Here is a 14040-nt window from a genome sequence, read left to right as displayed (position 1 = left end):
CAGAGGTAGTGAGACTTTTGCAGGGTGGTAGTGTTTTAGGTATGTAAGACAGAGGCTTAGAATGGTGTCATTTTCCAGGCAGTGGTGCCACACACCTTGAATCTCAGCATTCTTGAGGCAGAGGCAGGCAGTTCTCCATGAGTTGGAAGCTAACCTGCTGTACAGAGTGGGCTCCAAGTCAGCCAAGCCTACACGAAGAAACTGTGCCTTGATAACCACCCCCCCCCCCAAAAAAATGGTTTCACGTCAACACTGCTGAGCTCCACAGTTAGATATCCTGTTCCCTTTGGCTCCTCTTGATCTGGTGCTTTTGTTTTTGACCATCTATTCTACTGAATATATAAAGTTGAATAAGACACAATGGTCATGATGTAAAAAGGAACAGAGTCAAGTTCTGCCGGCGGTGGTAGTGCTTGCTTTTTCACATCCCAGTCCTCAGGAGCAGAGACAGCAGGTCTCTGAGGCTAGCCTGCTCTACAGAGTACTCTCCAGGACAACCAGGGCTATACAGAAAAGCGCTGTCTCAAAAAATGGCCTGGGGGAGGGGGGTTGATATAAAGAAAGGGGAAAGAATGAAAGAGAAAGAAAAGGAAGGAACAGAAAGAAACAAAAGGATGGGAAGGAGAAGAAAAGTCAATTTTTTTATAAGAATGGAGAGAGGCTTGGTGGCCCCTAGCCTGATAGGTAGCTAGATGGGGATCTGGGAGGTCCCTTAAACTTAGTAAAAAGGCTCCCCGGTGGCTTTCAGTGAGGTCAATCTGAGCACTATGCTGAGGGCAGGAACCATGGGGGGGGGGGGGGGGCGTGGAAATGGCCAGAGATGGCTAAACACCCTTCTCCAAGAGGCCATGGTAAATAAAAGAGCTAAAGAGGACAGAGACAAGGACATGGTTCCTGAGTATGCATCAAGGTGTCCCAGGTCACAGCAGCAGGCCCAAAGCCACCACAAGTGGAAACAGGAACTGCAGGCTTGAGGACATTGCCAGTTCTAACATCAGTTGTTTGTTGACATTTCTTCCAGGGTAGACATCTGCACAAAAAGGGAAGACTGCATGAAGTACGGTAGCGTGCACTGTAGTCCCCAAGTATAGTCTCTAACACTGCATAGACTGTGTACGGTTACCCACCCCTGTAATCCAAACACTCCCACATCCCAAGTTCAAGGCCAGATCTGACAGATAGCAAGTTCAGAGCCAATCTGAGCTCCGATAAGACCCTGTCTCAATAACAAAATGATAAACAAAAGCCAGTGTGGCTGAAATAATCAGTGAGTGGTCCAAATGGTTTCAAAGTTATATATTGATAACTTTGAAAAAGTTATGCATTATCAAAGTTATATATTGAGAAGGGTGGGAAGCACAGGACAGGACAGCCATGGCAGTGAAGGAGCCAAAATCTACAGGGAGCAGATGCACTTCAGTGCCCAAAGGTGGAGAGGAGACAGGCAAGAAGGACACCAGTCTGTGTCAACCTTGGTAATGGGTAAAGAGACGGAAAATGCTCTCCTGAGAATTTGTAACCACAAGTCAGACCTCAGAAGCAAAACTGTGCTGTGATCCGTAATGCCTGGGTGATGTGAAAAAACCTTGTGTGAAGAAATGGTTTTAAGTCGGTATTAGGTTGGCCAGGTGCCAGACACCCGAGACTGGACCAGAGGCTCCGGAAGAAAGCAACCGACCCAACCGGGAAAGAAGTCTGACAAAAGCCCTTTACGAATAAGATTAAAGAATTGATCATGGCTGAAAGGAAAGTCATGCACTGTTTTTTGCTACTTAAGGGAGCCCAGACCAGCGCAGGGGCTCGCTCTTTGCCGTTAGCAAGTGTTCCCACCGTGGTAGTGGGAAATTGGGCATGGAAGCTTCCAGAAGCAAGAGATAGGCGTCCAGGAAGTGGACTGGACAGAATCAGAACACAAATTTTTAATAAGCTTCCTGCAATCTGAGCAGCCATGTTGATGAGCAACAGATGCTGAAAGGAAACGGTCTCGTTGGCTCAACACACCGAGCAAATGCCGAAGGTGTGGGACCGCGGAGCTCCTGGGACCCTGAAGTGGACAGATCCAGAGCGGGGTGTTTTTTTGGGTTCTTTTTTGTTTGTTTTTTTCATCCCAGGCAAACTTGAACTTTGAGCTCTGATGGGCTCCTAGGCGGAAAAAGGGCAAAAGTCAAAACTTTGAGTCTGGCCAGGGGAAAGCCACGCAGGACCTCAGAGGGCTACGCACTACATTTTTGGATTTTTGTTGTTGTTGTTTTGGGGTTTTTTTTGTTTTGTTTTTTCGCGACAGGGTTTCTCTGTGTAGCCCTGGCTGTCCTGGAACTCACTCTGTAGACCAGGCTAGCCTCGAACTCAGAAATCCACCTGCCTCTGCTTCCCAGAGTGCTGGGATTACAGGCGTGCGCCACCACCACCCGGCTTTTTAAATTTTTTTTTTTGGATATTTATTTATTTATTTATTTTTGGTTTTTTTCGAGACTGGGTTTCTCTGTGTAGCCCTGGCTGTCCTGGAAGTCACTCTGTAGACCAGGCTGGCCTCGAACTCAGAAATCTGCCTGCCTCTGCCTCCCAGAGTACTGGGAGGGCTACGCACTAGAACTGTGAGAAGTGAGTCCGCTCTTTTCCCCTGGACACCAGCGCGCCTGGAGAACAGCGACCTCTACCTGAGCAAGAGGAGAAAGAGCTGTTGGACGAAGCTCAGCTCAGCACAGGCGCTCTTTACCTGAGCCTTGGTATAAAGTATTCCCATAATGGTGGTGTCCGTAGGCACCAAGATGAAGCAGTAAAGCCAGACTTTGCTGTAACAGCTCACCACCAACTTGAGACTGAACATGAGACTGAAAAGATAGTGCAGTGGTTAGAGCACTGGCTGCTCTTTCAGGGGTCCAGAGTTCAGTTCCCAGCACATAATGGTAGGTCACAACGCTATGTAACTGTAGCGTTAGGATCCAATTCCTTCTGGTAAGGGTTCAAACAGGTAAAATGCCAAAAATCCATGAATAAATCTTTGTAAAATGTTTCTTAGCTTATGACTCCTCTTTGCCCAAAAACTTTTTATTTGAACCAGGTATATAAAGTAGGTAAACAAAGCAGACAAATACTAAAACTGAAATCACACATTCATTTTAGATAATTTTTGACAAGCATAGTTTTACCACTTATTAAAGACTACAGAAAATGTATGCACTAACAAGACTGGCATGTATTTTTTTTCATAAAGAGTTAAATCTTGGCGGAATATCTGATACCAAAAAGAACATCTTCAACAACTATCAAAATTCGCCAGCGCTTTAAGATTATAATGATCAATGTTAATGACAGATGTCAAAATGGCAAAAGTATGTCTAGAAGCATTTCAAAAATTGTTAGAAATTTTGTCCTACACACAAGCCAAAGTCAGTGAGAAACCTTTTTTTTTTTAAGTGAAACTAAAGTCAGCAACTTTACAAAGGGCAGTTTTTACATATTTTGTTTTCTTTCGTAACATTGTGTGGGTGTGTGAGCACCTGTGGAGGTCAGGGGACAATTTGGGAGTGTCACTTCTCTCCTTTGATCACGTGCATGAAATTCATGCTCTCAGGCTTGGCCGCAAACACCTTTACCTGCCAAGCTAGCTCGCTGGCCTTCAGAGAGCAGCTCTTAAAATCAAACATTCTAAGAGCAAACAGTCCACACGCATACTAGCTTGATACTTACAAGGCAGAGAATAATGGTAACGACATATTAAATGTCTATGTAATTAAAGCACTGTGTTCATACAAGAGCAGAAAAGGTGTTATAGGTAGTAAAAAACAAAAAACAAACAAACAAACAAAAACCTGACATCTGTAACACAAGGATAGCCTTGACTCTCAGCCAAGGTATTCTGCAAAAGGTTTGTTCATGATGCACAGCGTGATGGCATGCGCATGCGCCGTGCTCCATGTTCAGCTCTGCAGTGCCCGTGCTCCCTGTTCAGATCCAAGAAATCAGCGAAGTCACATGTTGTAATGCAGCCGAGTGCTGCCCTTCATTCAAGGACAGACATGGCAATCTATATCCAAGATGGGGCAGACACTAAGACTGGCTTCCCTGAAGTCATTCCCAAATGTGCCCATCTTTATTACCTGTCTCCCACATACAGATTATTCCATGTACATCTTTAAAGCTAGGCGCCGTGGCATATACCTTTAACCCCAGAACTCACATGGCAGAGGCAGGCAGATCTCTATGAGTCAGAGGCCAGACTAGAAGCGTATCTTAGTCATTAGGTGTTTTCAGGAAGGAGCAGCTTTGGCCCAGGTTGCAGTCAGTGGGGTGAAGCCAAAGTTCAGTTATACTTCTCAGAAGCGTGTTCACTTTTCCCTCTTGCTTCGAAAGAATATGCATTGTTATTTTTTGTTTGTTTGCTTATTGGTTGGTTGGTTGGTTGGTTGGTTGGTTGGTTAGATGCCTGTTTATTGGAATTCTCCAGTTGCACTTAAAACATCTGCAAATGTGTTAGCCTGTGTGTCTTCCTGGTCATTGTGGCCATCTCCAGCGATGACTTTTATTTTCCTCCTCACAGGTCCATGGTATTGTTTTATACTGCTTTAGGTAGGAGATCGTGTTTGATTCCATTTTACTCTTAACACCCTCTTCCTTTTAGGTGGAAAACATTGCATCAAAATCACTCTCCTGGCTTTATCTTGTTCACTTTGATCTGATATATCTATCCCAACCATTTCATTTTGAATTTTACACAAATCTTTTTTTCCCTATGGGAAGTTTGTGCTGTTTTGCTTTTTAATCCAATTTTAGGAATCTTTTATGGTTTGAATCTGTATTTGCTGTGGGTTTTCCTGATACTGTTTGTATTCTGATGGTAATTCTGCTTCCTCAAGAGGGGTTGCCCCCCTGATCCTCAGGTGGCCTCATGTGAACCTTTTCCCTGTTTTAACTAGTCAATTAAGGCTAGAGCCTGTGGTTGGCCAGTGGAGGGGAAAGGTGGGACTGGAGGGTTTTAAGAGTGGGGGCAGGTAGAGAGGAGAAGAAGACCAGAGGGGATGGATAGAGGATGGAAGAGGAGGAGGAAGAGGAGGCAGAGGCAGAGGAGGCTATGATGGAGCAGAACCACATGGCCAGCAGAAACCATAAGTAGCAAGGGGTCTTACAACTGCAGTGGGGGGGAGAATAAATTAGTGTACTGTTAGATCTGTCCAATCTGGGCTTATAGCTTATAATTATAATAACTGGATTGCATTTTTTTATATGGGCTTATCGGGGTTGGAAATTTCAGCAACATGTATTAGTCAGGGTTCATTAAAGTAACAACATATATAATATATATTATACATATATATTATATGAAATAACAGAACATACACATACATATAGTAACAGAACATACATATACATATATACAAATATAAACTTATCAGCACCTAATGGACTTCCGTTTCATTTCTTACCACTTCAGTCACCTCCTTCCCCTGTGCTTGACAGTAAGAATTTAGGTTCTGAGGCCTTCCTTGTAAGTATGCCTAGTTTGGGTCTTCCTCTACACCAGTGGCTTTCAACTTGGGTCAAGCTCCTTCACAGGGGTCACCTAAGACCCTCAGAAAACACAGATATTTACATTATGATCATAACAGTAGCAAATTACAGTTATGAAGTAGCAACAAAAATAACTTTATGGTTGTGGACCACTACAACATGAGGCGCTGTATTAAAGGGTTACAACATTAGGAAAGGTTGAGACTTGATGCCCTAGATTACACATGAGTTGCTGTGTCTCCAGCCTGTGTCTCCCTGTGTGTTTTTGGCATTCTCCTGAATCTATTTTCCTTCCAACTGAAAGTTTCCAGAGAGGACTGATCAGACACAAGGTTAAGCCAGTAGAAAGTCTTTATTAGCTTCCCTGCAACTACACTGGGTGTTCAGGATTCCAGTGTGACCCTGAGCCTTTCTCTTAAGCAGAAAACCCATGTTCTGGGTTGACATACTTGAGTTAACAAGAACTATTAACCAGACATGGAACTACAGAAGCCAGAAAGCAAGGTTTGTACATTTAGAGTCTTTCCTAGAACTAAGGACTTTGATGGATTAGACCTTTGTTTTAGTTTTGGCAGGTGGTGCTGTCTATACTCTGAATGTTACTTTATGGCCTGAATGATACTTCCATCATGGACGCACTTGTGCTAATAAGGTCTGGGGGCCTGTTACGACACGGAAAGCTCTGGGCCCTCCTACTTAAAGTGTTATTAGTTACTTTCTCTTTTGCTGTGACCAAATACCTAGCAACAATGACTTAAGGAAGGAAAAACTTATTTGGGCTTATTTGGGCTTATAGGTACAGTGCATCATGACAGCAAGGTCACAGCAGCAGGAGCCCAAAGAGCTGGTTTCACTGCACACCCAGGAGGAAACAGACAGACAGGAAGGCAGCTGCTGCTCACGTGTAGGGAGGGTCTTCCCTTTACAAGCAAACCAGTCTGAAAACACCCTTAGATACACACCCTAGGATGTGTTTTCAGGAGATTGTCCATCACAGCAGAGTGTGGAGGTGCATGCCTTCAATCTCAGCACTCAGGAGGTAGAGGCAGACAAATCTTATGAGTTCAGGCCAACCTGGTCTACATGGTGAGTTCCAGGCCACCCATGCCTACATAGTAAGAACCTACCGCAAAAAAAAAAAAATATATATATATATCATATATCCATATCTGTATATATATCTATATCTCTCCATCTCTATCTGTCTATCTCTATCTCTAAATCTTTATCTATCTTTCTCCATCTCTATCTCTAAATATACCTATATCTATTTATCTACATCTATTTATCTATATCTATACCTATATCTATTTACTATATCTATTTATAGCTATATCTATCTTTCTCCATCTCTGTCTCTATCTATACCTATATCTATTTAACTATATGTCTATGTCTTTATCTACTTAACTATATTTATCTATATAATATCTATTTAACTGTATCTATCTCTATCTCTATCTCTATTTCTGTCTATATATATCTATCTTTCCCTATCTCTCTATCTCTCTCTACCTATATCTTTATCTCTATATGTCATCACAAAGCATATCTTTAAAATATATACTTACTTGATTTTTATTGATGTGTGTCAATGTATGTGCATGCACACACATCTGTAGGTACCTATAGAGAGGGTGTTGGATCCCCTGAGCTTAGCTGCAGTAAGCTCTTGGGCATGGCTGCTGGGAAAGGAACTCAGGTCCTCTGCAGGAACAGTAGGTACTCTTGACCACTGAGCCATCTCCCTGGCCCTGCCCCTCCCCAGTGTGCATCTGTGTTGTAGATGTGCCTATTCTGAAAGTTGAACACAACAAACTGTGATGTGTATTATTTATTTTTCTTGTCGCTTTAAAATATTTCCCCTGCTTTGGCTGTACCCAGTGTGGCTTCTCCTGGCCACTCAGATGCTTGCTTTTTGCGGGTGTTTCATTCTCATCCAGAATGGCTTTCAGAGATGTCTTGAAGGAATAAAATAGGCTTGTCCTATTCCTCGGCAATTTAGAACCCTCCTTTTCTCGGATCTTTCAGCTTTCTTAAGTCGGGAGACTCGCTCATTATTATTCTTAAAATATTTCTTTGCCCGAATCTCCTGTTATGTAAGTGTGAACAGCATTACCTCTAGCTCTGGGAGCTTTTCAAGAATTCCTAACTTGGGTTCCTTCCTTCCTGGGAGTCCTGTCTTCCTGTCAGGGTGAGCGAGCGACTCTGAGTTTTCCCAGGACCTCCTGGTTTTAACACAAAAAGACCCTCGGTCATGGGGAGCTTCCCAGCTCTGGCCAAATCAAGATGGAGTGTCTCCCTCCCTCCCTCCCTCAGGCAAGATGAACAGCCTGTTTCTTTGTCCAACTTTTGCTGGTTTCAATGATTACATTTAATAACCTATTTCCCTTTAATTCTGCTTTATGGCCCTTCATTTTTCCATAACTTTCTGTGAGGGAAGCTCACTTGTTTTTCTTTTCCTCTTTTTTCCAGTGAGAGTCTGATGTAGCCTAGGCTAGCCTCAAACTCCCTGTGTAGCCCAGGCTAGCTTTGAATTCCGTATCCCCCTGCTTCCATCTCCCAGATGTTATGATTATATATGTGCTGTTATATATGTTTATATCATATATAATTATGTATATAACATTATATATCACTATATAGTATATGACATATTATTAATTATATATTATGTATCTTATATTGTAATATATATATAAGCTCACCCTCTGGGTGAGTTTAGGGGTAGTGTGTATGTGTGTGTGTGTGTGTGTGTGTGTGTGTGGTTGTCAGTGAGAGTCTCTTTGGGTCTAATACAGAAAATGTAATTATAAGTATTTCAATAGATTAACTTTGTCTTTTAATATAGTCTATGATCTCTTCTGACATTATAGCATGTGGCAATGTTTTTAAATCAGCTCTGATATAATCTGATCCATGGCTACTTAGCCTGGGTTCCTTGAAGTTAAGATTTATTCTGACATAGCTTCACTGGTATCTCATTTTTTAAATGTATTTATATCTATTTAAAGTCTATATTTGAATATTTTTTTCATATATGAGTGCTTGCCCTGCATGTATGCCTTTATGCCACATGCTTCGCCAGTGTCCCTAGAAGTCTGAAGAGGGTATCAGAGCCCCTGGGACTGGAGCTACAGAAGATTGTGAACCAGTACAGAGGTGCTGGCAACCGAATCTAGCTCCTCTGTGAGAACAGGACATGCTCTTAATATCAAAGCCACCACTCTACTCCCTTAAATTCTATATTAAAAAGTTATTAAATAGCTGGGCAGGGGTGGTGGATGCCTTTAATCCCAGCACTTGGGATGCAGAGACAGACAGATTTCTGAGTTCAAGGCCACCCTGGTTTACAGAGTGAGTTCCAGAACAGCCAGGGCTATACAGAGAAACCCTGTCTCAAAAAACCAAAACCAAAACCAAACAAAACAAAAAGTTATTAAATAAACAATGCAGGGCTTGGGCTGTAGCTCACTAGGACAATACTGCTTAGCCTTGAGTCGGATTACCTGGCAAGAGAAATACGAATGCAGAGCTGCAGGATGGTTCAGCAGGTGAGAGACACTTGCTGCATGAACTCGGTGACCAGCGCATGATGCCCAGACTGGGGGGGGGGGGGTGAGTTGGGGGGGGAGCGGGGGGGGGGATGGGGAGGCAACTCCACAAAATTGGCCTCTTTTTTTTCTTTTTATCTAATATTTTTTTCATCCCCTGACCTTTCATTTTGTGTCACTTTCACTGTTTGGCTCATGATGTGACACCTTCTTAACATGGGACAGTCACCCAAATATATGTATCCAGAGAAATTAGAGCTGTGTGTGGTAGCACATTTATACCGTCCTGGCCTCGGGAGGCAGAAGTGGGGGCAGGAGGATTTCACATTTAAGAATAGGCTGAGCTAACATAGCAAGATTGTCTTAAAAAGCCAAGGTCTGAAGGGAAAGGGAAGATTGGTCAATAGGCAGCCACCCACCTAGCACGCACAAGGCTGCCTTTCGTCACTAGTACCACACACGTACCACACACACGACAGATATGTAATCCTTCACTGCTATCTTTTGCTTCTCGTCCCTATAGATTTACATATGGATTATGATTTTTTTGTGCTGTATTATCAATGTCCTAAGACATTAAGACAATGTCCTAAGAGGGTCGGTCACACGCTGGAACTGGTGGGGCTGGCATTTAACTGCTTGTCTCACGGATGAACTTTCTTGTCACATCAGCTTGCATACGTGTCACTCATCTTTAAACTCGAAGCTTCTTCATCCAAGAAAATGGAGTAATAGTTGTTGTCTCACAAAGTGATTGTGTGAACTAAAAACAGGCAATGCATATGATACTTCGTATAATCCACAGCCAACAGGCAATGATCACTATTCAGCATTTAGTATTGGAATATGGTACTGATATCAAGCATCAATGTTTCAAGATTAGTCTTGAACCTCTGCATCTAACCTGGTCAAAACAGGGCTGAAGAGATGGCTCAGAACTTCAGAGCGCTGGCTGCTCTTGCAGAGGACTGGCATTCAGTTCTCAGTACCCACGCTTTGTGGACACTTATAATTCCAGACTCAAGGATTTTAATTCCCCCTTCTGGTCTCCAAGGGCATCTGAACATATGCATTCACAGGCAGACATATACACATAAATTAATGGATTTGCACATAAATAAAATAGATTATACACATACTAGATTAATAGGTTATACACATAAATAAAATAAAATAGATTCATTAAAGTAGTGTCGTTTGTGTGTATATATGTGTGTATGTGTATATGTGTATGTGTGTATGCATTTGTGTGTATGTGTGTGTATATGTGTGTGTATGCATGTGTGTGTATGTGTATGTGTATGTGTGTATGTGTGTATGTGTGCATATGTATATGTGTGTATGTATGTGTATGTGTGTGTATGTATGTGTGTGTGTGTATATGTGTATATGTGTGTGTGTGTGTGTCTGTGTGTCTGTGTATATTTCTAGGAATAGAATTCAGGATCTCAAACATGTCTTGACAGTAAATAATATCTACCACTGAGTTACCTCCCCAGCCAATTCTCTCCCACTTTTAACAGACAGTTAATATGCTACTTAATCTTCTCCATTTCCTACCTCCTCAGGGCCCCCTCTCTTTTCTAGAGTCAGAAATGAATTCAGATATCGTTACATTTCTTTTAATAATACCTAATTGAATCTGGAGACTAAACTGTAATAGTTGGTAGACTACATCTAAAGCTGACTACTGTTTCCCACTGTGAGCCCGCAGCTCTTGCTCAGGTACAGAGAAGAAACAGGAAGTGTTGAACGATGATCAGAAGGGGGATGTCTGTGTGCTGAGATGTAAGCAGGTAGTGACTTCACACTTGGCTGAACTATACAGAGCTCTTATGTCTGCAGGTTGGGATCCAGGGCTAGGGTGAGGCCTGTGTGTCTCATGCATATTCAAAGTGAGATGCATTCGACTCCCAGGGAGAAAGAACGATGCTGGAAACTTCCACTTAGCTACCTTTGTGTGCTTTGTGCCCTCTCTACACAAAGACAGCGCCCCAGCTACGATGCTAATTTTAACTGTGGTTACTGACAAGGGACTCAGGGCTGCTTCATTTACAGATGCTAGCTATCACCTACAACTCTTGACGGAACTGAATATTGCCTGATTCTCACTGGTGAACCAGGGAAATGATTTTTATGGCCATCTGCATTGAAAAAAAACTATGGACATGTTTGTTGGGCCATCGAGGTAGAACAGCAGTTAAAGGGGTCTGCACCAAGCCTGGAGTCCTGAGTTCAATCCCATGGATCCATCCTGGGGGGAGGAAAGGACCAAGTCCTGTAAGTTGTCTTCTGATTTCCACATGTATACAATGGTATCCACTACCCCCATACATATATATGCACATGCGGTAAATGGATGCATGCACATAGTTAAATTTTAAAAGAAAACTATCGATGTGTCAAATGTCATCTTCCCCCTTATTTAATTAAAAAATTTGGGAAGGAAAAAAAAATCTCTGTACTATAAAATAAGTGTTAGAAAAGTCTGTATAGGAATGGGGGTGAGGGTTCCATTGATATAGTACCTGTCTTGTGGGCATGGGGAAATGAGCTCAATCTCAAGTACCCATATACTTTCTAGGGGAAGAAGCATGAATCTGTAACCTCAGCACTGGGGAGGGGAAGACAGGAAGCCCCCACTCCCCCCCGAAATCTGCTGGCATGATGGTGGGGTCCATCTCAAAAACAAACAAGCAAACAAAACCTGTGGAGGCTGACTGAAGAAGACACAGAGATCAGCATCTGACCTCCACACGCCTAGCATGCAGGTGCAAGGACCTCTCCTAAGCACGGACGTCTACACACACACACACACACACACAAGAAAATCCAGAACAATGCACATGTGGATTTGAAAAACGACCACCATGATTTCCCAGCCATTTCTGAGCAGTCTCTCTCTCTCTCTCTGTGTGTGTGTGTGTGTGTGTATGTGTGTGTGTGTGTGTGATTCGTCATATATATGTATATATATGATTTGTTGATCTATTGGGTGATCTAGTTGACCCATTTCTCCCCCAAGAGTCAGTGAGCTAGAGTGTAAATATCAAATATTGGAAGAGGTAAAGACCAAATGTCTGTGAGAGCCCATTAAGTTGCGCTACCAGATACAGTGGAGACCAAGATACATTTCCACAGCACAGCCCTCTAAGAGGAAGAGCTCTCAGCTACTGCCAAAAACCAAATGGAGTTTGGTGCCTGTGTCAGAGAATCAGGCACATGTTACTCAAAAAACCCCACATTAATTCTGGTCCTTAAGAAACTTTTTGGTGGGAAATAGAATTATGTTCACAGTGCTTTCTGGGCCAATAAGACTCAAGCTGGTCCTGAACCTGGGTTAGTGGGCCCTGGTTTATAACCTCATCCTTGTGCTGATAAATGACTTCTGAGATTTTGCCCTGACATCAATTCAGATTAATCTCGCCATCATTTGACAGGACAGGTTTCCAGGGATGTAAGAACAGAGGGGCCATCTCCAAGGTCTTCCCATTTAGAATGTGAGATATGCTAACTTAAGATGTAAACAGTGCTGTGGGGGTCAACTTCTCTTAACTTAAGCAGTCAAAAGCTCTGCAGTAAACTATGTGACACAGGCCAAAGTCCACCACAAGAATTGAACCTCAATGAGTTACACACCAAGCACTGTCCCAGGAACTGCACACCAATGACTTACATGACTGCATTCCAAGCACGACATGACTCACCAGCCTTCAAAACGTCAATCTTTCTTCAGCATTTGCTCTGATGCATTTTGTCTTAGGACTGTTAGTGCTTTGACGACACACCATGACCAGAAGCAACTTAGGGAGGAAAGGGCTTATTAGGCTTACGTATGTTTAATCACTGTTCATTGAGGGAAGCCAGGGCCAGGAACTCAGTCTGGATGAGAAGCTGGAGGCGGAGCTGATGCAGAGGCCATGGAGGGGTGCTGCTTACTGGCTTGCAACTTATGACTAACTCAGCCTGTTTTCTTACAGAACCCAGGACCACCAGCCCAGAAATGGCATTACTTACAATGAACTGGCTCCTTCCCCATTGAGCACTAATTTTTTTAAAAAAATACCTACAGAGCCGGGTGGTGGTGGCACACGCCTGTAATCCCAGCACTTGGGAGGCAGAGGCAGGCAGATTTCTGAGTTCAAGGTTAGCCTGGTCTACAGAATGAGTTCCAGGACAGCCAGGGCTATACAGAGAAACCCTGTCTCGGAAAAAAAAAAAACCAAAAACCAAAAACCAAAAAAAAAAAAAAAAAAAAAAAAAAAAAGAATTAAAAATGTCTACAGGTCTGTTTTATGAAGGCATCTTTTCAACTGAGGCTTCCTCCTCCCTGATGACTTTAGCTTATGTCAAGCTGATATGAAACTAGTCAGCACACATTTCAATTGGTGTCTCTCAGTAATACAAATTCTGTAACATCCCTAGTTCTAGATCTAGTTAACCACCTCTCTTAACTTTTTTGGGTGGTGATGAGGGGTTAGAGATAAGGTTTCTCTGTGTAGCCCTGGCTGTCCTGGAACTGGCTCGACAGACCAGGCTGGCCTTGAACTCCGAGATTCACCTGTCTCCACTTCTTGAATGCTGGAATTAAAGCCAGCTAATCACCCTATAGCTTTATGCTTACTTCTATGGAGACGGGTTCTCATTACAGAGTCCAAACTAATCTCAAATGAATCTCAAATGATCCTCCTGATTATTGGGATTAAAATGATTTTATCTATGCCTAATCTCTTTCTCCTTCCCTCTCCTTTCTCCTTTTCTCCTTTCTTGCTTGGCTCACGTATTTTTAACAGCACAAAACTGTTTTTCATCTCACTTACGGAGTCGTTTTCTAACAATTACACAGACCATTTTAATTGCAAATGCAGTGCCTCCAAATAGCTAAGCAAATTAGCATAAACACAGAACCGAAAGCTGTCAGGGTAGTCTTAAATTAAGCAGGCTGCAAGAGGAGATTGTGGTTAGCAAAAATGGTTAA

The sequence above is a fragment of the Apodemus sylvaticus genome, chromosome 23 (genome assembly GCF_947179515.1).
Source record: "Apodemus sylvaticus chromosome 23, mApoSyl1.1, whole genome shotgun sequence".
NCBI classification, from domain to species: domain Eukaryota; kingdom Metazoa; phylum Chordata; class Mammalia; order Rodentia; family Muridae; genus Apodemus; species Apodemus sylvaticus.
The sequence above is the reverse complement of the archived record's forward strand: the minus strand, read 5'-3'. Positions refer to the sequence as shown.